At 40.3% G+C, this 22,690-nt stretch overlaps 1 protein-coding gene across 1 annotated transcript in view; it reads left to right on the plus strand.

Annotated features, from left to right (window-relative positions):
* Positions 1 to 22,690, plus strand: part of LOC131066305 (uncharacterized) — an 89,503-nt gene that overhangs the window by 56,438 nt on the left and 10,375 nt on the right. The window lies entirely within an intron of this gene.

Raw genomic sequence — 22,690 nt, forward strand, 5'->3', positions numbered from 1 at the left:
TTTCATTCTTAGGATTGCATGTCTCACCCAAACCAAACTTTTCCATTATCCAATTACAAAATTCTGTGGTGTGTACTATGGCTGCCAGATTATTTGCTGTTTGAGATTCACCCAGGATGCTTCTAATCATTGCTTATGTGTCACTGCTGTCAATCCTGAATGATTTTCACTATCATCAATCTGAGACTGCTCTTGCTTATGTGGAGCACTGTAATCTATTCTATGCTATTGCTCTGCATATTCATAACTTCACACTTGACTTTGAATTCGCTTGTTTTACTTTGTTATTTACCATTTTTTTTTGGTAACCACAAGGTATCCCCGCAACCCAAGCCCAGTGCCCAACTTGCCTTACCTTGGGCTTCTTACTGCCAAGTTGGGGTTTAGGAGGGGGCGAGCTTGAGGCGAGACTAATCCCTGGGGATGAACCAAGCAGCCCGCCTGCCAAGCGAAATCCAGGCCTCGGAGTCGAACCTGGAACCAATGGGGAGCAAACCCATGGCCCAAGCCAACTCCGCTACCCGTGTGGACTTGTTAATTACCATTTATGTCCCTCTCAAAGGATTCATTTAATGACTGTCTATGTCGCAATAAGGGCCTCTTGAAATCTTCAATGGCATGCCGTGCCATTCTTGAAGTGGGTGGATTGATGGGAGGCCTTAGTCATTTTGATGATTGCCTTTGATGTCCCAAAAGCTTTGATTTTTCAATCACAACTCCTTACCCTCACCTTTCCTAATTGAATTCTCTCTCTCTCTCTCTCTCTCTCCTCTCCAAAATATTAATTTTCCATACCTCTAGTCCCCTTCAAATGCCTTTATGTGGAAAGACAGCTCTAGATAAAAAGTTTTTGCATTTTCTTCAATTATCCGAGCATGTTGTGAATAATCAATAGATCAATTGCATTTGTTGGAGTAATGTTGAAATATTTTACCTTAAAAGTTATATGCTTAGGCCCTAGTATCTTTGAGGACGAATTTGATCTTCCAACTAGGCAAATCTCCTTCTACAATGACCTTCCTTGCCTCTCCCAAAACTAGTTTTGATGCTTTGTACCAATGATATATTGTTGGATCTCTTGTTTGTTTCTTCTAGGATGAGGTAAGAGCTCCCCTTCAATGAAGATGCTGCTGATCTCTTAGCATGCATCCTGCCCCAACCATCCTTGGGTTCTCATGAGAAACCCCATTGGAGTTTATTTTGATTGTTCCCCTTGGCAGGGCTTTGCATATTGCTTTTCTTTGTTTGTCCTTTTGTTGCTTATCCCCTTAATTTGTCATTTGTTCCTACCCTTGATAATTATGAACAAGAAATTTGCTTGCCAATTCTTTTGTTATTGTTGTTAAATTGCTAATAATTTTATTGTTTATTTTTTAGTTTTATGATATTTTGAGAAGCATAACTGAGCTCGATTCTGGCATTTATGTTTCATTGATATCTTGGGAAAAGTAGGTATCTTCTAGAGTAAAGACATAAAAAGGTATTGTCTGCGCCTTCCACAGAAAAATGATATGTTTTTTTTCATGTTAACCCTACTTGTTCCTTGAAAGCCCAGGGTTGGATACAATTACATTTTGCTTGGTATTTATCATTTCCTGTTATAATTTTGGTCTATGCAGTGCAAAAGGAAATGATAATGATCATAGCAATTTGTTGCACTGGCACATCCAAATGATGTTCAGAGACACCCTGAAATATTTTTCTCACAATATAATATATATTTTAACACTCATACAATTTTGTACATATTTTCCACTAAAGATTGGAATGTAAAAGTGGGAAACTAAGACATACATTATCTTAGAATTGTTGTGCTTTTGTTCCAAGGAAGTAGTATGGAATCGCCTTGCTTCTTCATCAATCACTTTGCTATCCTCACCCATTCTGATCAACGTCCAGGTTGGTGCTCCTTTTCGTCCTATATATTCTTCTGAAACAAATGTTCCTTGGGTTTCTAAACTCAGATGGTTGCTTCAATTGCGTCAGAGAAGAGTCGTTGAAGAGTCTAACACTATTGGCAAGGATGTTGTTTGATGCAGGAGCATCCAAGGGGTTTAAGAGCAATCTTGCATCATCCAAATATGTTGTTTATAATTTAGTTAAGGTTTGGAGAATAAAATTTAATGCAAGCTACTGTAGGTCTCTATATACATAGGAAAGTGTTCAAGGACATAGGGGGTTGAAACTATTTAATATTTGTGGCCTATAGCTAAAGGAAAATGTCAAATATTTGTGGCCTATAGCCCTTCATCAAGTTCTATTGGAGTGGGAGTTCCTTGGTGTGTAGACAAAACGTCAAATGTGAGATAGCTTGGCACCTAGATTTGTGGGTAGAGTGTGTGACTAATGTTCCTGGCACCTAGATTTTTGGGTGGATTTGGGGAAGAGGAGTCAAGCTTCCACATGTATTGAGTGGTTACAAAGAGAATGGGAAAAGTCACCTCTTTACTTTGGAAAATTGAAGAGACACCACCATAGGTGCCCATTTGGGGAAGTTCAAGAACCATCTATTGGCTATGTTGATTTCCTTGATGGCCATGTGTTGATCTCCAAGAGGGGTGGTGGGATTTACTAGAGACACTCAAATGCTATATATTGGGGCTTGGGTGTCCTTCAATACAAGGCTCAAATAGCAAGGCTTGTAGCTCCAACTTGCAGATTTGTAAAGTCAATTTGGCTAATATTTTGTAAATTTTGAGATATGGTATTTCTTTATTTTTTTGGAGTAATAAGAGGCAAGTATTTCCTCTTGCATTTTCTATGTTGTTGTTGTGTTGTTGTTGGGTGGAGTAGCCCTTGATCAAGTGGTATCAGAGTGGGAGTTCCTAAATGTGTAGACAAAATGCTGAATGTGAGGCAACCTGGCACCAGGATTTGTGGATAGAGTGTGACTAATGTTCGCGAGCATGCAGATAGAGTGCTGAACGTGAATCAGTCTTGCACAAGGATTCAGAGTGAGTGAGGAGTTGTAGAGTATTGTTCCGGAGTGTGCAGACAGAGTGCTGAACATGAGGCAACCCTACACCAGGATTTGTGATGGAGTGTGTGTATGAGCAAGTTGCAAGAAGTGCTACGTAGAGAAGTTGTGGATCAAGTTTACTTGAGTGTGTAAATAGATAGCTGAAAGTGAGGCAGTTTGCATTAGGACTTGATAGCGTTGGTAAGAGGATTTGTGTAGAGGTTTCGAGAAGTTGAAGATGGAAGAGGAAGAAGAAAATGACATTTGTCATTGGATGGATTTCGAGGATTCCTGTGTGTTGACGTGGTTAAAATGGGATTGTTACGACTCTCTCCGGTCAATGCAGAATAGAATGTTGCTGAGTATCCTATCCTCTCTTGTGTAAGGAATTGTTCCCGGTTTGCATAAGGTTTCAGGAATATGTTCGGGCAAAGTGCGTGGCAAACCGGGACATCTGGAAAGATTACTTGGAAGGGGAAATTGAACTTTTAGAAAAAGAATCTACCTTGGGAAAAGAGAAAGTGCTTTCCTAGAGTTAGTTATTTCTTTTCAACTATCCAAGTTCATTGCAGATTTTGAGCTTTGTGCAAGTGCACTTTTTGGGTAGCAACTTTATGTTGGGTAGTTATTAGTTAGTTGGTAGTTGGGGATATATTTGTTCCTTATTAATAGGTATGGGCAGCCATGCCTTGGAGGATGAATCTGGGCCACTTGTAAGATTAAATCTAGGCCATTCATCCAATTTTGGAAATCTATATAAAGGACTATTTTTCCCTCTTTTTGTAAGAAGTTCTAAGATTGTTGTTGAAACTTTGACGAATTTTATACATAATTAATGGAAGTTAAAGCTGTCTTAATTTTATGTGAGTGCATGGTCTCCTTCTTCACTATTTAATTTTCTATTATGCATTTTGTTTTCAGATAGTATTTTCAGGTTAGTATTTGATAGAAACCTTGGAGTTCATACCATTAAGGACTGGCTGATTGCCATTCCCCCTGTATGGTTAGTTTGAACCCACTTATATGCTTAGTTCGGTTATTAAATATCAAATGGGTGGATGTAAAAGTTCTGCATTTATGTTTAATGGCATGAAAATATAACTCCCCTTGAAGATTGCATCAGATTTTATAGAATTGTGCTTTATTAGCTGGTAAAGTTGAATCTGGGTTTTGAAGGTTTCAGTCTATTTTCCTGAATATGCTGTCTTAGGTAGATTAATTAGCTGTTTTCTCTCTCTTTCTCCCTCTTTTTTCCTTTTTTTAATCTAAAACTTGAAGTCCAAAACAACATCATGTTAAAGAGAAATTCAATGAAGTCAAGACTGTAGAGTCTTAGGGAACCCATACAACCGAAATTGATTTTGTCTAACCACGTAAGTCCCCTTTGTGTTTCTAGCAAAACACATCAAACAACTGAGTTATCCTGAAGTCATGAACTGACAGTTGGAACCTTGAGGTAGTCCCCGTTGATCAATCAAAAACAGCATTAGGGATTCCTTACACAAGAGAGGATAGGATACTCAGCAACTTTCTATTTTGCATTGACCGGAGAGAGTCGTAGCAATCCGATTTTAGCCACGTCAACACAATTGGCGCTAGGAGGAGGGCCCAAGTTTAATAGAATCAAATCCTTCTCTCCGGAGAGGTTCGAAAGGGTTCTAAGATCCACCCTTGAACGAGAAAGATTTGCTGGATTTCAGTTCTACAAGCGTAAAAATTACCGCAGGGTTGCAGACCCAAGTGAACCCAGTTCGTCAAGCCAACAATTTGCTGTCCTAGTGAGCGTAGTTTATACAGTCCCAACATATACCGCTCAAATAGCCCCTCTAGTTCCACCCTTTCAGCCACAAATGACCCACCAACAGCCTGCTCCAAATGGTGCGACATGGTTGGTCGACAATCTGTCCCCATTAATTTTCACAAACTACCATGATATGCCCAAGAGCCCAGATAAGTTCTATTCGATCTTCCATCCAAATGACTTAAACAAAACCGTGGAGGAATACATAAAGATATTTGAAGATGCTCTCCGCAATAGGCAGATTGAATATGCAGATGTTGCATGTAGGCTTTTCCCTTACTCCTTAGGAGAAGACACTTTTTACTGGTTTATCCACCTACCGGTATCTTCCATTAACTCTTGGGAAAAGCTGAAAACAGCCTTCACCGGCAAATATGGGATCCCCATTACACCCATAGAGCTGTATAGACTGTTCGTAGAGGTAAAGAGGCAGGGGCATGAACCAATCAGCTCCTTTAACAACAAGTTTCACAAGGCCTTTACCCGGTTGCAAGATCCTTATGTGGTAAGTGATGCTTTAGCAAGGGAAATCTATTGTTCAGCCCTGGAGTACCTAACAACGATGTTTGTCCTACAATCGCAGCCTACCCCAACCACATTAACAAAATCATATGCTAAGGCCATGGAGATCAGTAAGAACTTAGGCCAGAATGTTGCGGGACCCTTACTCCAATTAGGAGCGCCTGCAATGCCCAACCAGATTCAGGGAATCAGTCAAGCTTTAGCTCACCAAGTGCCCATCATGAATCAAATCTCGCAACCAACATATCAACCCCCATAGCCTGCAAATCAATTGGTGCTCCATCCTAGACCACCTATATCTCAGATACCTCCCAGCCAGCCCGTGTATCTGCAAAACACTACTATATCCACCAGGACGCAGGAAGAGAAGGATGAGATGCGGGAGTTGACTGATCAGATGAAAAAGCTTTCTACTGAAGTCACTAACCTGCGCAATCAGAATAATCAGTTGCAGAATGCACAAAGGAATCAGCACCAAGACCAACACCAAAACCAGTACCAAAATCAGAATTATCAAAGGCCGAATAGGACATGGAATACCCGTCCTAATAATGGTGGAGTTCCTACGCCACTAGACAACCTGCCAACATCTGAAAACAGACCAACATACAAGGTGTTTCTGGGAGAGGCTGCTCTATCCAATTGGTGTAGGTTGCATAACACCAACCAACACTCAAAATTACAGTGTGACGAATTTCAGGTGGTAGCAAACATATTCCAGCGGGAAGTTGAAAATACAGCGTCTCAGTTGACACCTCCTCCTACTGGATATGAGATAGTTCCTTCACCTAGGTACGATACAAGCCTGGTTCTAGAGACCTATATCCCTCCCTTCTTCCCTAATCAGGAAGAAAATGAAGTGGCAGTGCAAGCCAACCCATAGATGTGAATGCATTCCAGCAGTACCAACGCGGCAACCGGGGGTACCATAACAACAACAATTAGAACAACAACAGTGGTCCATATGCCACCTCCACATCTCCAAAGGACATTCAAGTCCCTCCAGGCCAAAATGCAAATAATAACCTAGGTTATCCAAGGGTGCCACAACAATACGTAAACCAAGGTCCACCCCAGAAAGCGCAAGCTCCCCTTAAAGCACATATCTTCCCAAACCAGTCAACTACTGCCCCAAACTAGAATACAACCACTCAACCATCTCAAGTAGAGCAGCCTTCCGATAAGTCAAAAATCAATAGGCTGGGCCAACTGGTGGCTGAAGAGTTCAGGAAGGTCAAAATTAGTTTGTCGCTCGCTGAACTAATGAAGGTTTCTGAGGTAAGAGACGCAGTATTGGGCAGCCTTAGGAAAGGTTCGCCAGTTCAGACAAAAAAGGGTGATGAGAATTCAAGATAGAGAGCTCCATCGAAGCAAGTTGTGAAAATCAACAATGAAGTAAGAGAAAGAGGACCAACAAATGCTAGAGGTGCAACGGTGAATTATGTGGCATAAGTGGAATCTCTGGTTGATCAGTCCATAAGAACTGGTTTTGAAGCCAGAGCCCGGAGAAGAGCTCAAGATAACCCAGTGCCAGAAAATGATATAATCCCGATAGAACCCACCATTAATTTGTTTACAGAAAAGCTAGAACCCCCACCTTTCTTGTTGACGCTTAGGATTTTTGGTAAAAATCTGCATAACTGTTTAATAGATTCAAGACCTTCAACTAATGTTATGCCTCTATCTATATGCATTGCTTTAGGCCTAACCCCCACCAAGACCATCAAAAAAGTGACACAGTTAGACAAAACTAAAGTAAATGTGGTGGGTGAATTAAACAACATTCATATGTAGTTAACAACAGATCAATGCATATAGATGTACATTGATATCCAAGTGGTGGACATTCCTGGGGCATATGGTATGTTGTTGAGCAGAGATTGGACCCGAGTCCTCAATGACTGGCTGCACTCAAGCTTTACCCACATGTGGATGCCATGGAGAGGTGTGGCAAACCAAATCCGAATTGAGTTTGAACCCAGGCTTAAGCTAATGTTCATGGAATATAATCAGACCAATGAGACTCTATTTTTGGAGTTTGATATGGGAACCTACAGGCCTGATATGGGCCCCACAAATGAAATCTTGCTGGTTCAATGTTCAGGACCAATTCCAAATTTAGAAAGAATCACAGAAGACACTAAAGTGCAAATGGACATGATGATGTCTCATCATCAATTGAAGAAAATGAGTTGTTCAATAGCTTCAGAGACTTTTTGCAAATGCGCAAAGCAAACAAAGCACTTGAATCACGAAATTTCCGTTGAGGACCTGCTTCTACCTAATTGGTGTCGAGTTCATAATGCTGCACATTCTGAAATTACGTGCTCGTTGTGCAGAACCTCATTGAATCAAGTGCACAAGAGGCACTCAAATGTACTAAAAACTCATGTGCCACAACACAAACATGTTAGTCCGCCTAGAAGTCCCGAAGATGAGGTCCTCCAACGTAAACATGATGAAGTACAAAAGACGGAAACTCAAACCTGCGCATTAATGAATCCGAATCAAGGTTGGACACTAAGGTTTGACAGTTCAAAATCTAAACAAGCAGGGGCAAGATTAGAGTTGATAAGCCCCAGTGGTGAGACTTATTTGGCTGCCTACAGATTGCAGTTTCACTGTACCAATAAAATAGCAGAGTATGAATCCTTGGTTCATGGACTGTTACTGGCCATTAAAAAGGAAGCACACATATTGCATTGTTTCGGAGATTCAGAGGTGGTCGTCAGGCAGGTTAGAAAGCAGTACACGTGTCATGACAAGAGGCTAAATTGTCATCGCAACTGCGTCTGGGACATAATGGAAAGTTTTGATGCTTTCAACATCAAGACCATTCTTAGATCACAAAATCAGGTTGTTGATTCCTTGGCTCAGGCTGCAAGCTCATTGGAGCCATTAGCAATGCAAAGCTTGAAGAAGTTCACTGTTGAACTAACTTCAATTCCCTCCATCCCAGACAACACTAATTTTCAGGTTTTTGATGACAACAAACACATATTAGATTTCATCACAAGTTCAAATGTGTTTACAACACAAATTATTGATGAAGAGGAACCTCAAGAAGCGGAAATCGGCATTGAAGGTGTCCTCAACCTCAAGACAAACACTATTCCTCGAGGGATGGTAGAGTTGGAAATGATCTTTGACTGGGATCAGCTGAAGTCTCGTAAGGAAGGTGATTCTGAAGCGAGCATATGTGACAAGATCAACGTAGGCACAAGAGATAATTAGAAGAATGTGCTAATAGAGAAAGTATGCACGGCCCAAGAAAGAGAGGGAATTCTCAAAAACATGAGATAATTTTTGGATGTCATCGATTGGGGGTATGAAGACTTGAAAACTTATGATACCTCCATCATAACGCACACTATACCACTCGGACCGGATTCAAAACCATTTAGGTAGAGGCAGTGACCAATAAATGCTCTTTTGGAGCCTGTGATTTATCAGTAACTTTCCGGTAAGACATTCTACGTGGGTGGCAAACCTTGTCCCTTTAAGGAAGAAGAACTGTGAAATCAGATTGTGCATGGACTTCCGCAATCTGAACAAAGCATCAGAAAGAGATAACTACCCGCTGCCCTCCTTGGATGAGGTGTTGCAAATTGTCAACGGATCCCAAATGATGTCATTTCTGGATGGGTATTCCGGATACAACCAGGTAATGGTTGAGTACGAGGACAGATTGAAGACAACATTCACCACCAAGTGGGGAGTGTTTGCTTATCAATGAATGCCTTTTGGGTTGATCAATGCAGGTGCAACATTTCGGCGCGCCATGGACATCGCTTTCGAGGACCTGCTAGGCAAGTGTATAATCATTTACATGGATGATTTGATGGTATTTTCCAAGAAGAGGGAAGACCATGTAAGTGATCCGAGGAAAGTTTTTCAGCGATGTCAACAATTCGAGGTATCTCTAAACCCCCAAAAATGCATGTTTGGAGTAATTGAAGGCAAGTTGCTCGGTCATGTTATCTTAGATAGAGGGATCTCAATTGACCCTGACAAAATCAAGGCCATTTTACAGATCAACCTTCCCGCAAGTAAAAAGGAGCTGAAATAATATTTCGGGAAGATAAATTTTGTCAGAAAATTTATAACCGGATTTGCAGAAATAGTGCGGCCCCTCAATGACATGCTCAAGAAGGATGCCTAGATAGAACGGACCCCGGTGACCAAAAAGGCTTTTGAGGAGATCAAACAAACTATTGTCCAGGCACCAGTTTTGGTAAGCCCGGATTATTTACGACCCTTCTACATCTACTCTTTTGCTTCTGAGCATACCTGTGCCACAATTCTAACTCAGAGGAAAGACGAAGAAGGGGAACACCCAATAGCATTCATGAGTACCCCGTTGAAGGATGCAGAGCTGAGGTACCCCAATATAGAGAAGCATGCCTATGCATTGGTTAAGGCCATCAAGAAGTTCCGACACTATATATTGAGGAATAAGATACATGCCATAGTGTTGGATGTTGTTGTGAAGACATTGCTGATGCAAAATGAGCTGGGGGAAAGCAGAGGTAAATGGGTGACCATCATCCAAGAGTACGATATGGAAATCTAGCCCATGAAGTTAGTTAGAGGCCAGGCTTTAACACAGACCCTCGCGTCAGAATGTTCGAGGATCGTACATCAACAGTACCTACTTGAGCAAGTCTCGCCCAATGGATGGTATGATGACATCACGTTCTGTTTGCTTAATTAGAGGTGCCCATCACACCTCAATCCAGTGCAGAAAAGAGCTCTAAGGATGAAAAGCAGCCGCTTTATGCTGCAAGGAGTTGTCTTGTACCGGAAGAACCATGAGGAGATTTACCTAAGATGCATAAATTGAGGAGAAGCAAAGCATATCATGGAACAGTTCCACATGAAGTATGGAACTGGACATGGATTAGGTTTGGCAACAACCCACCACATATTAAGGGCAGGCTATTATTGGCCTACCCTATTCAGGGATACTCATGAACACGTGAAGACCTTTCACATTTGCCAAGTAGTTGCAACCAAGGAATGGACCCCAGCAATGCTGCTGCAGCTAGTCGTGGAGGTGAAGCCGTTGGCTCAATGGGCGCTCGACTTTATTGGTATGATCAATCCACCTTCCTCAGCGCAACACAGGTACATTCTAACCGCTTCCGATTAATATACGAGGTGGTCCGAGGCTCAATCTTTGAAACAATGCAATGTTGATGCTGTTATTAAATTTGTAGAGGAAAATATTATTACACGCTTTGGATATCCACATGCTTTAGTTTGTGATAATGGTCTTGCATTTGCATCATTAAAATTTTCCAACTGGGCTTTTGATTACGGGATTATGTTAAAATTTTCATCCAACTACTATCTCCAAGGGAACAGTCTAGCTAAGTCCACCAACAAGAACCTGCTATAGGTGATTAAAAAACTGCTTGACAAGAATCCTAAGGATTGGCATACCCAACTCAGGTTTGCCCTTTAGGCAGACCGCACGAGACTTAAGTCAGCCATCGGAACATCACCGTATCACTTGGTATATGGACTAGATCCCATTTTTCCCGTGCAATTGAGAATTCCCACCTTGCAGTTCATGCTAGTGTATCTAGGGATTGATAACAATGTTGAAGCCAGATTGTCCCAACTGTTATATTTGGAAGAGAAGAGGAACAATGCAATTGATAACTTCACCAAGCATCAGGAGGTGGTCAAATGCTGGTTTGATAGGAGAGCAAAGGTGAAAGCCTTCCACATTTATGACCTCGTCCTTTGCTGGGATAAAGCACGAGCGGAAAGGAGAGAACGAGAAATTTGATAATCTATGGCTCAGTCCTTTCCAGATTTCTGAAATTTTGGGAGAAAATGCATTCTGATTGAAGACCCTAACAAGTGAGGACGTTCCCTTGCCTGTAAACAGTTAATTCCTTAAGTATTACTTCCAACCTTAGGTTTCTTTTGAAGCCTTTCCTGTGTAAATATTAGAATAGTCTTTTCGTTTTCCTGCTCTAGTTTAGTTTTCTTTCTGCTTTAGTTTAGGTTTGCTTTTGAAAGGGGTTGGTCTTCTGTCATTTTGAAAGGAGAGTTTGCATTCGTTGTATGGCATTGGTGTAAAAAGTCAGAGTTTGGTGACCTATTGTTTCTTTGATCTTAGATCTGGTAAGACACTTAATCACCAAAACGCCCCATAGAGAGGTATGATCGATCTAGAAAACCTTTCATCTCAAAATCTTGTTTTTCGTCAAAATTTATCCTCAATATCATGATTATTGCACAATATACTTAACAATTTGCATGGAATGAGTTACTCGTCAAAAGGACACTGTGTCAATGTCAAAATCTGAAGCTCCGCTTCAGCGACCACTATTATGCTCAATCCCACGTAGGCTTCATTGCCTACAAAGCCGCAAAAGGTGAAAAGTGAAAAGAAAATCAACAGGAAGAAACCTGAAAAGCAATGAAATATCAAAAGAAGCTTGGCTTTGGGAGTGCAGACACCTTTGTCGGTATTGAAAAGAGAAAATCTACAGGAAACAGAGCAAAATCTCCGTGAGCTTACAGGCGATAACTCCGTCGGGGCTATGAACGCTTGCTAGCAGCGAGGCTCTATCCAAGTTGCTTTTGGAGTATGAGTCCCCAACGTAACTTGACACAGTGAAACATTAGTGCTTCAACTATTTCTAAGCTAGAATGAACCTCATTGCACACACTAGCTCATCCAATAACACATGATTTGATTTGACCTGCAACATCATTTAGTCTTGAAAGACTTTTCTCTTTGTTTTTCGTCCAACCTGTGGTGGCTAACGAAAGATTCTGGGTTCGATTCGGACTAACGTCTTTGAAATGATTGGAAACATTTCTCCAGCAGAGTCATCATTTGTTGTGCCTTGCACACACTCCCTATCGTCGACAGGGCCCCCCCTTTCTCGTCTTGTTACCTCGTTGAGGTCCTAAGTGAAAATTTTGTAGCTGAGCAGAGGAGTCGCAATAATGAAGGTTTTGAGCATTGGGAAGGTGATCAGACCTGAAGTTGAGCTAGCCTGAGTGCCTAAGATAAATCAAAAGATCTCACCTTTTAACCAAATAGGCCGAGATTTTGAAAATGTAAGATGAGGTTGAAATCTCTCAAAATGGTTAAATTGCAAAGGAGGTGTTTTAAAATGAAGATAACTTAAAGGACCTAGGCTCCTGAATTTCAAATCTAAATTCGCACAATTCGGCCAACTTACCTGAAAGTTTGAGGACAAAGGAAAAGGTGAAGGCGGCCTAAATTTGCGCAATCTCACTAAAATGGTCAAAGGAAGGCCTAAATTCGCGCAATCCCACCCAAATGGCCGAAAGAAGACAAGTTCGCAAATGGCCTCAATTAGTCGAAAACTAGAGCTAAGTCTAAACCACAAAAGGGGTCAATTAGCCGAAACTAGAGAAAAGTAAAAATCACGCTATTGAACTTGATTAGGTCGAAAATCATAAAACAACAAAAATCGTGCATAAAGGTCCATTTAGGCCGAAAAAGACTAAGTTCGCGCAATCTCTCATTTAGCCAAAAATGAACAAAACTAAGTTCGCGCAAAAGGCTCATTTAGGCCGAAAATAAGGAGACAAATCGCACAATCTCACCAAAAAGCCAGAAAGGATATAAAAGAGCTAAAGTTGCACTTTGACCTCAAAAGCCGAAAATGACAAAGGAGCTCCAATCGTGCAATTCGGCTCAATAAGCCGAAAATTCAAAGAGCTGAAAGTGAAAAGCAAGAGTCTAAATTGCACAAAAGAGGTCATTTAGCTGAAAATGTAAAGAAGAGTTAAAATCGCGCTATTGAACAGGTCAAAATTCTGAAAATCAAATGGCCAAAAAAGACTCATATTCGCGCAATAGGCTCTAAATCGGAAAATCAAAAGAAAGGAAGCTTCAAAGTCGCGCAAAGGGTAAACACTTCAATGTGTTTCATAAGCCGAACATATCAAAAGTCAAAAACGCCTTCCAAAGTTGGCCATTCTTAACTAGACGACCGATTTTATGCCAAATCGAAGGGCATTTTAACTTGTATGAAAGGAAGCAAAATCGTGCCCTTGTGCTTTCAAAACCACCACAACAATACCTAAACCAAAGCGCAAGATAGGAAGTTCGACATTTGCCTTAAAACTCTATGCAAGAAATCAAAACGCGCATTTCCTGAGAAAGTGTTGAGTTTTGCTCAAATTTCATTGCTAGGCATCAAGTCCATTCAGCATTTGCAATTGGCAAACTTCTTCAATTCGCTGCCAGGTATGCTGTAAATTCTACCCTCCAAATGGTTAAAATGTTGCAAAACTTCATGGTAATTAATCTAGGGTTAGAATATAAATGTAAATGCGAGAGACTGTGAAGAATATAACTTAAGAAAACATCATCACAACCCACAACATCTATCATTTGTCAAATTCGGCCTTCCATCCGAAAATTCAACCACAAGCTCATAATTTTGTATTGCCGGTGGGAAACCAGCAGCCTGCACGATGCCGCTTTCTACCATTCACTTGGGCTTTCCGTATGCATTTGGAGCATACACCCTTTCTCTGAAGTTTTGAATGTCTATGTGCCCAATGTCTGTATCCCCAACATTATCCCAATTGCTCTGGACCTTTGACTCCTTGATCACCCCCTGATACTGATATTTCATTTTTACAAGCTTGCGGGGAATTTCGGCTCTAGAAGTCTATGATGTCCTTGGTGCGTCAGGTGCCTTAGAAGATTTTGCCACCTGATTAGGCATCTATCCTGCACTTCCGAACACTCATTAGGAGGTGACTTTGATGCGAAAACACAAGTTAGCAGTGCGAGAAGACGGCGTTAGCGATAAAATTGATGATCAGCGAGATAATTTAAAACTTGAAAGCACGCTTAAAACAGGCTATTTAAATAATTTGAATTTTGCGTTTTAAATGCAATCTGGGTATTGAAGATCAGTTGGTTTTGGTTAGTTGTTGGTTTGAGCAAATTTTGAAAATGTGGTTCCCTATGTTGCTGACGATTGAAAGTTGTAAATGTTACGGTATGTGCGATTCAGCGTTTAAGTTTTCAATTTTGCTTGTGTTGATTTGAATGTGCGTTTTGAAAAGATGATTTTGTGTTTGGCAATTGGACAAAAATACCTAAATTTGCAATGAAAGGCCAAATTTGACAAATGATAGATGTTGTGGGTTGTGATGATGTTTTCTTAAGTTATATTCTTCATAGTCTCTCGCATTTACATTTATATTCTAACCCTAGGTTAATTACCATGAAGTTTTGCAACATTTTAACCATTTGGAGGGTGGAATTTACAACATACCTGGCAGCGAGTTGAAGAAGTTTGCCGATTGCAAATGCTGAATGGACTTGACACCTAGCAATGAAATTCGAGCTCTCCAATCCAACTGCGCAATTTTATCTCATTTCAGAATGCTAAGTTTGGGTTTTAAACGCTAAAGTTACTTAGCAAAACTCGACACTTTCTCACAAAATGTGCGATTTGATTTCTTGCATAGAGTTTTGAGGCAAATGCCGAACTTCCTATCTTGTGCTTTGGTTTAGGTATTGCTATGGCGGTTTTGAAAGCACAAGGGCACGATTTTGCTTCCTTTCATACAAGTTAAAATGCTGAAAAAAAATCGGCTGTTTGGTTAAGAATGCGTGACTTTGGAAGGCGTTTTTGACTTTTGATATGTTCAGCTTATGAAACACATTGAAGTGATTACCCTTTGCGCGACTTTGAAGCTTCCTTTCTTTTGATTTTCCGGTTTAGAGCCTATTGCACGAATATGAGTCTTTTTCAGGCATTTGATTTTCGGTTTTTTGACCTATTCAATAGCGTGATTTTAACTCTTGTTTTACATTTTCGGCTAAACGACCTCTTTTGTGCGATTTAGACTCTTGCTTTTCATTTTCGGCTTATTGAGCCAAATTGCACAACTGGAGCTCCTTTGTCATTTTCGGCTTTTGAGGTCGAAGTGCGACTTTAGCTCTTTTATATCCTTTTTGGCTTTTTGGTGAGATTGTACGATTTGTCTCCATATTTTTGGCCTAAATGAGCCTTTTGCGCGAACTTAGTTTTGTTCATTTTCGACTAAATGAGAGATTGTGCGAACTTAGTCTTTTTCAGCCTAAATGGACCTTTATGCGCGATTTTTACTTTTTTTATGATTCTCGGCCTAATCGGGTTCAATAGCGTGATTTTTACTTTTCTCTAGTTTCGGCTAATTGACCCCTTTTGTGATTTAGACTTAGCTCTAGTTTTCGACTAATTGAGGCCATTTGCGAACTTGTATTCTTTCGGCCATTTGGATGAGTTTGCACGAATTTAGGCCTTTTTTCGGCCATTTGAGTGAGATTGAGCAAATTTAGGCCTTCTTCACCTTTTCCTTTGTCCTCAAACTTTCGGGTAAGTTGGCCGAATTGTGCGAATTTAGATTTGAAATTCGGGGGCCTAAGTCCTTTAAGTGATCTATATGTTAAAACACCTCCATTGCAATTTAACCATTTTGAGAGATTTCAACCTGTTGACGTGTATTTTGTACACAACCTAACACAGAATAAAATACCTAAGGGTATCTTATCCTCTCTTGAGAAAAAGTCTCTAACTGCTGAAGATTCGCATAAAGGATCAGTTAGGATGACTCCAAGGTTCCTTTTAGTAGGGTCTCTACATGTGGATAAGCTCGCCGTGGTATGATGTGATTTGCTGGAATCACAAGGGGACTTACATTTGGTGATTGAATTTCCGATCTACTTTGCTAGAACACAAGCTCTCACTAACTTAGATTTGAAAAAAAATGAAAAAAGGATAAGGGCGAAGAGAGGATCTAATCCTAATACTAAGAATGTAGGAGCAATGACTTGATTTTTGATGAAACTCTAACTAGATCTTGTTTTGACATCAATGGAACATCTACACAAGACTAGTGCGATCTTCTAAGGGAAGCTTTATGATGTTCAAATCATCACCGCAGGCATAGATACCATCCAAGTTGATGCATATCAATGAAGAAGCGACAAATTGAAATTGAGCTTAAGCTGAACGATTCCAGTTGACTACACAAGGCGAGTCTGCAATCAACAAACTGCTAGTAGTATGGATATACAAATTCCACCATCAATCAATCACATTTCCTCCATTCATCTAATCATCTACCATCTAAGATTGAAGACTCAACAAGAAACCATGCAAATTGCAAGAAACGACACACTTCACCATTACTTCAATGAAAATGGAGTTTGTTTACAATCAATGGCAACAATTTCTTGCCTTGTCCTCCTATTCTACTCTAATTGCTATTCTATCAACTATATTCTAACTCTTCCAACTATTTACATGCTATCTCTAACTTATTGCTAATTAGCCTTTACAAATGAAATGCCTGGGCTTATATAGTACCCACAATACAATTTGATGGCTTAGATCAATTCAAGATCAATGGCCAAGATTTTACAATGAAAACCCTAATTAGGGTTTGTTACAACCATTACATAACATTTAATGCTTGACCAATGAAATAATTGTATTGCTTGGACACATGTCCCTTCTATAAAAATCGACCAATGGATAGCCGGGGTAGGTACATCGGAGTTTGTGCCACCTTCCATGAGTTAAGTACATTGAATCTGGACATGTTGAGGTGGACCACACTGACTGGAGGAGTGATGACTGGGATGCCACCTCATCTGACACTTGTAGCTTGCTAGATATTCAATTTGATGTCGTTGAGAGGCTATCTTTAATTAACTCTTGTCCTAACTCCTTGTGTCCTTGATGTGCAGGATGATGATGTACCTCGCCTTGGAATGCTGGATTGAAAGAGGTCGCCCATGTCCTGGCGAAGACCGTCCTGGCGAAGACCGTCCTTGATCCGGCTTGATTTTCCTTAATGAGATCTCCATTTGATGCCTACACAACATTTCAAAATTAGAAACATGATTTTGCAATATATAACATAGATTAGATTAATTTTTAGGAAACTTCATAATAAATCCTTGAGTTATTATTTCCTAAAAAAAACAATTGGGCTACTGGAATTCAAAATTTCAAAAATTCAAATTTTAAGGCAATGACGATCAAAATTCAAAACAAGGGATCACATCGCCATACCTCTTTTGAGAGCTTAACTCTAACATGCAAAACAAAGAATTTGCCTAGGCAAAATTAACGTTAGATGGCCTTGACGCGATCTTCAAGCAAATGTCCTTCCTATCAACTTCGCCACCCTTGGAGTCTTTGATGTGTTCTTCAATGTCTTTCGCCTTAATTCAAACTTCAAGTTCGCACTCCTTTGATGATGTTTGCGCCTTCCTTGGATAGAAACTCGCACTTTGAACACAATTTCGCACCTCCTTTGTATTCTCCAAATCGCATGCTAATGAAGGATGTTAAATGATGATTTGAAATGAATAAACCACCTTCCCTTTATAGGCGCTTACCTTCATATTGATCTTAGGCCGACTTTGGTAAATAAGACAAATTTAAAATAAACTTAAAAGGCCGACCCTTGTAAAATGAAACAAATTTTAAATCAAGCGCCCCATTTGATTTTTTATTAATTAATAATTAATTATTAAATGCCTTTATTATTTAAATTAATAAATTTTGATTTTTATAAAGGCAAAAATAATTAATAAATATCAAGCGCAAATTTTAAATGCCATTTTTAATTAAATTTGCAATCCATCGATTTTAGCATTTAAAATAAATTTAAAGAAATGTGTTTGAGTGCCAAATTTTTGAAAATGAAATAACACATACCTCATCGCCCTGGTCCCTGACTGAGGGACAGGAGCGATCCATCAATTTGGTCTTGATCCTTGCATCTTTGACGTCCAAAATCTTGATCCTTACGTTCAAATCGGCATTTTAGCTGGGTCCTTCAAGTTTGATTGACTTGTTTGTGCGAAGGAATGTCTTTAAGATGTGATATCGCCCTTGTCCCTTGGAGAGGGATAGGAGCGATCCATGTGTTCTAGCTAGAATTTGCCACCTTTCAACCTTTGTTCCTCGTTCATTATCTTTCAAATGGCGTCCTCGATCTTGCCCACCCTTGCATTGTCTTGATTTTGAAGGAGCATGAGTGTTTTAATAGAAATCGCTTTGGTCCTTGTCCAAAGGACAGGAGCGATATAGGCTCCTTGGCTCAATTGATAACATTTTGACGTTTGGAACCTTTGTAAATCACCTTCAAATGACACCTTAGACCTTGTGTAATCCCGAAAAACCTTGACTTGGCATGAATTTGAAGAAAAATGAAGGATCCTAAGCAAATCGCCCTGGTCCCTTGGAAAGGGACAGGAGCGATATAGCCTCTGTGTTCACTTTGATGATCATTTTACGTTTGAAGTCTTTGTATATCACCCTCTCATCATGCCTTGGACCTCTTACGACCTTGCAAAACCTTGACCCCACGTGATTTTTGCACGAATTGGCCAATATAATAAACATCGCTTTGGTCCCTTGGAGAGGGACAGGAGCGAACTTCAACACTTTGAGCTTATGCTTGCGTTCTCTAACTTGTAATTGCTATCATCGTGTAAAACGTAGTCTTTTTGATCCCCTTGGTCGCTTCACACTTGCTTAACTTTTGAAATCTATGCCTTTATGGAAATATCGCTCTGGTCCCTTCCTGAGGGAAAGGAGCGAATTAGATGTCTTGGTGCAAATCCTTCATCTTTGGCAATTTTTGATGCTTTGCGCTTGATGGAGATGTCTTAAAATGTCTTTGCCACCTTGTACTTCGCCTTGAAGTGTCTTGAATTTGGAGGAAAAGGCAACATAACTAAGATATCGCCCTGGTCCCTTGGAGAGGGACAGGAGCGAATTTGTACTTGTAGTCTCCATCACACTTCGCCAGCTTCCAAATTTATCTTCAACGGTCTCGTAATGTTCCATTCCATTCATCCATGCCTTGGGTTTGATTGTAATTTAGCAAGAAATTTGTCTTAGACAAAAATCGCTCTGGTCCCTTCCTGAGGGACAGGAGCGAACTTAAGCATTTTGGTCCTTTGTTGGCATTTGGTAATCTTCAATTTATCTTCAATGAGTTCATTTCACCTCCTTCCTTGCCTTCAAACATAAAACTTGCTTGATCTTTGCCCAGATCGTACCTTATGAAGAATTTCGCTCTGGTCCTTCAGTGAGGGACAGGAGCGAATTTGACCCTCTAGGCAAAAACTTCATCATTTCATTGTTTTTGATCAAGTCTGGATGTTCTATCATGCTCATTTCGTCCTTCACCATGCCTTTGATGTCTCGATTCGTCCAAACAAGGTCAGGAATGGCTCAACTAAGCATTTTCGCTCTGGACCCTTGGTGAGGGACACGAGCGATTCGCCTTGGTCCCTTGGAGAGGGACAGGAGCGCTTTTCGCTCTGAACCCTTGGAGAAGGACACGAGCGAAATTTGACTTTTCGAACTCTCTATCAGGATAAATTTTATGGAATATAACATTTAAGTATAAGTGACATTTAAGTTATATTCCATATATACTTTCAGGATGTTTGAGAGTGGTTTCAGACCTCCAGGAGTTATATTGCAAAATCTAGTTTTTGGAGGTTTTTTCAGTTTCCAGACTTAGTCAAATTCAGGATCAGGACATTCCAGACTTAGCCAAATTTCAGGGTCAGGACTTCACTCAAGCAGGACTTGCTATCTTATTGATCCCCTGGGCGACGTTCAAAATGCAAAGGCTAGCTAACAAAACCCTAAAAAACCTAAAGAACAAACCCTAAAAAGCAAAAAAAACATGGGTCCCCATTTGCAATGGGGCGATGTGTGAAAACGTCACAACACAACCTCATCTTACATTTTCAAAATCTTAGCCTATTTGGTTAAAAGGTGAGATCTTTTGATTTATCTTAGGCACTCAGGCTAGCTCAACTTCAAGTCGGATCACCTTCCCAACGCTCAAAACCTTCATTATTGCGACTCCTCTGCTCAGCTACAAAATTTCACTTAGGATCTCAATGAGGTAACAAGACGAGAAAGGGGGGGCCTTGTCGATGACGGAGAGTCTATGCAAGGCACAACACTGTGCTTGTGAGAAGAAAGAGAAGATTAAGAGATAAGATGATAGAGATGCAGCAGTAGTTGAATGATATAAGACCAGAGATTGAAAAGTGAGAAGCAAAGAAGAAAAAAGGTGTGGGTAATTTTCTTTCTAATGATGTTTGGTTGTAGGAAAGAAGGAAGATGCAACAGAGTGCCCAATGGAGTGTGTGTATGAGAAAGTTGCAAGAAGTGCTACATAGAGAAGTTGTGGAGCAAGTTTACTTGAGTGTGCAAATAGATAGCTGAAAGTGAGGCAGTTTGCATTAGGAATTGATAGCGTTGGTAAGAGGATGTGTAGAGGTTTCGAGAAGTTGAAGATGGAAGAGGAAGAAGAAAATGACATTTATCACAATGAATAACCGTAGGCTCCAACGATTGTCCAAAGAATCCTGCAAGGAGCTTCCGAAGCCATACTGCTTTGCGAGGTGCCACACATGCTGCAATGTATTCTGCCTCTGCGGTGCTCAGTGCCACTGAAGACTGCTTCCTGCTACACCAAGAAATCATAGCAGATCCCAAACTAAAGCAACAACTAGAGGTGCTCTTTCGATCAGTAACACTCCTTGCCCAATCAGAATCAGAATAGCCTTGCAGATTCAGGTCCACATTGGAAGAATATTTCAGGCCATATCCAATTGTGCCACACAAGTATCTCAAGATATGCTTGGCTGCAACTAGATGTATCTGCCTTGGTTCACACATGAACTGACTAAGTGCACTCACTGCATAGCAAATATCCGGTCTAGTGTTAACTAGATACATCAAGGATCCAATCAACTGTTTGTACATAGTAGGATCCACAAGATTTGAACTAGCTGCAGATTCACTCAACTTCTTCAAGTTAGTTTCTATCGGTGTAGACATGGACTTGCAATCTAACATCCCAAATCTCTTCAAGATGTCAATGATGTATTTTCCTTGACTCAGGATAATCTCATTAGGCCTTTGCCACACTTCCAAACCTAGAAAGAAATGCATGAATCCTAGGTCCTTCATCTCAAATTCTGAAGTCAACTCCTTCTTGCATCTAAAGATGAGATGTTCTTCCCCAGTAAGAAATAAGTCATCAACATATAGAACCAAGATTAAAGCTTCACCATTGACTATCTTGAAGTAAAGATTCAGATCGACGTCATTCTTGTAGAAACCCAAACTCACCAAGTATTTGTCAATCCTTTTATACCATGCACGAGGAGCCTGCTTAAGACCATATAATGCTTTCTTCAATTTGCATACATGAGACTCTTTCCCATGAATTATGAAACCTTTAGGTTGCTCAATGCAAACCTCTTCTTCAATCACACCATTGAGAAAAGTTGTCTTCACATCCATCTGATGTAGCTTCCATCCTTTAGTTGCTGCAATGACAATGATGGCCTTGATGGAAGTATAGTGAGCAACTAGAGCAAATGTTTGTTCATAGTCTATTCCTTCTTTCTGAGAGAAACCACATGCCACAGATCTAGCCTTGTACTTCTCAATGCTTCCATCAGCTGCATGCTTAATCTTGAATAGCCACTTGGAAGATACAATTGACTTTCCTTCAGGTCTAGGTACAATATCCCAAACAATCATTCTTAATAATGGATTGATATTCTTCATCCATACCATCTTTCCATACTTGCCGATTTGAGGCTTCCTCAACACTGGAAGGTTCAGTCTCAATAAGATTACACATCAATGCAACATAGCTAGAGAATCTTTGTGGTCTTCTACTTTCTCTGAATGTGCCTCTAGGAGCCACAAACTTTTCTGCCTCCTGCATAGTGTTCCTTGCCCAAAGAGGTCTTTTTCGATTCACAATAATATTTCTAGGCCCATCAGTAGGATCCAAGGGTTCAATTGGATCATCATCCGCTTCAAGTTCAGTAGACTCCCTCTGAATCTCAGGAGTATGATCATGTCTTGAGGAGTCTCTTGATCATCTATCTCCATGCATGAACCTTTAGATTTTTTGAATGCAACATCTTCCTCAAAATGTAACATCTCTGCTAACCTCTATCTGTTTTTGACCTGGAATGTAAATCCTGTAGGCTTTAGAAGTTTCACTATAGCCCACAAAAATTCCTCTCTTGCCAGAAGGTTCCAACTTGGTTCTCTTATCTTTAGGTACATGGACATATACTGGACAACCAAAGATTCTCAAGTGACTGACTTCAGGCTTAACTCCTGTAAAGGCTTCTTCTAGGGTCAAATTCTGCAGTATTCGATGAGGACTTCTGTTCTGAACATATACTGCTTTCCTAGATGCTACAACCCAAAGAAATGTTTGAAGGTCTTGATCATGGATCATGGATCATGGCTTTTGCGGCTTCAACAACCCCATTTTGCTGTGGGTTGTAAGGGACACAAAACTCCCTCTTGATTCCTGCCTCA

Source organism: Cryptomeria japonica, chromosome 8, assembly GCF_030272615.1.
Source record: "Cryptomeria japonica chromosome 8, Sugi_1.0, whole genome shotgun sequence".
NCBI classification, from domain to species: domain Eukaryota; kingdom Viridiplantae; phylum Streptophyta; class Pinopsida; order Cupressales; family Cupressaceae; genus Cryptomeria; species Cryptomeria japonica.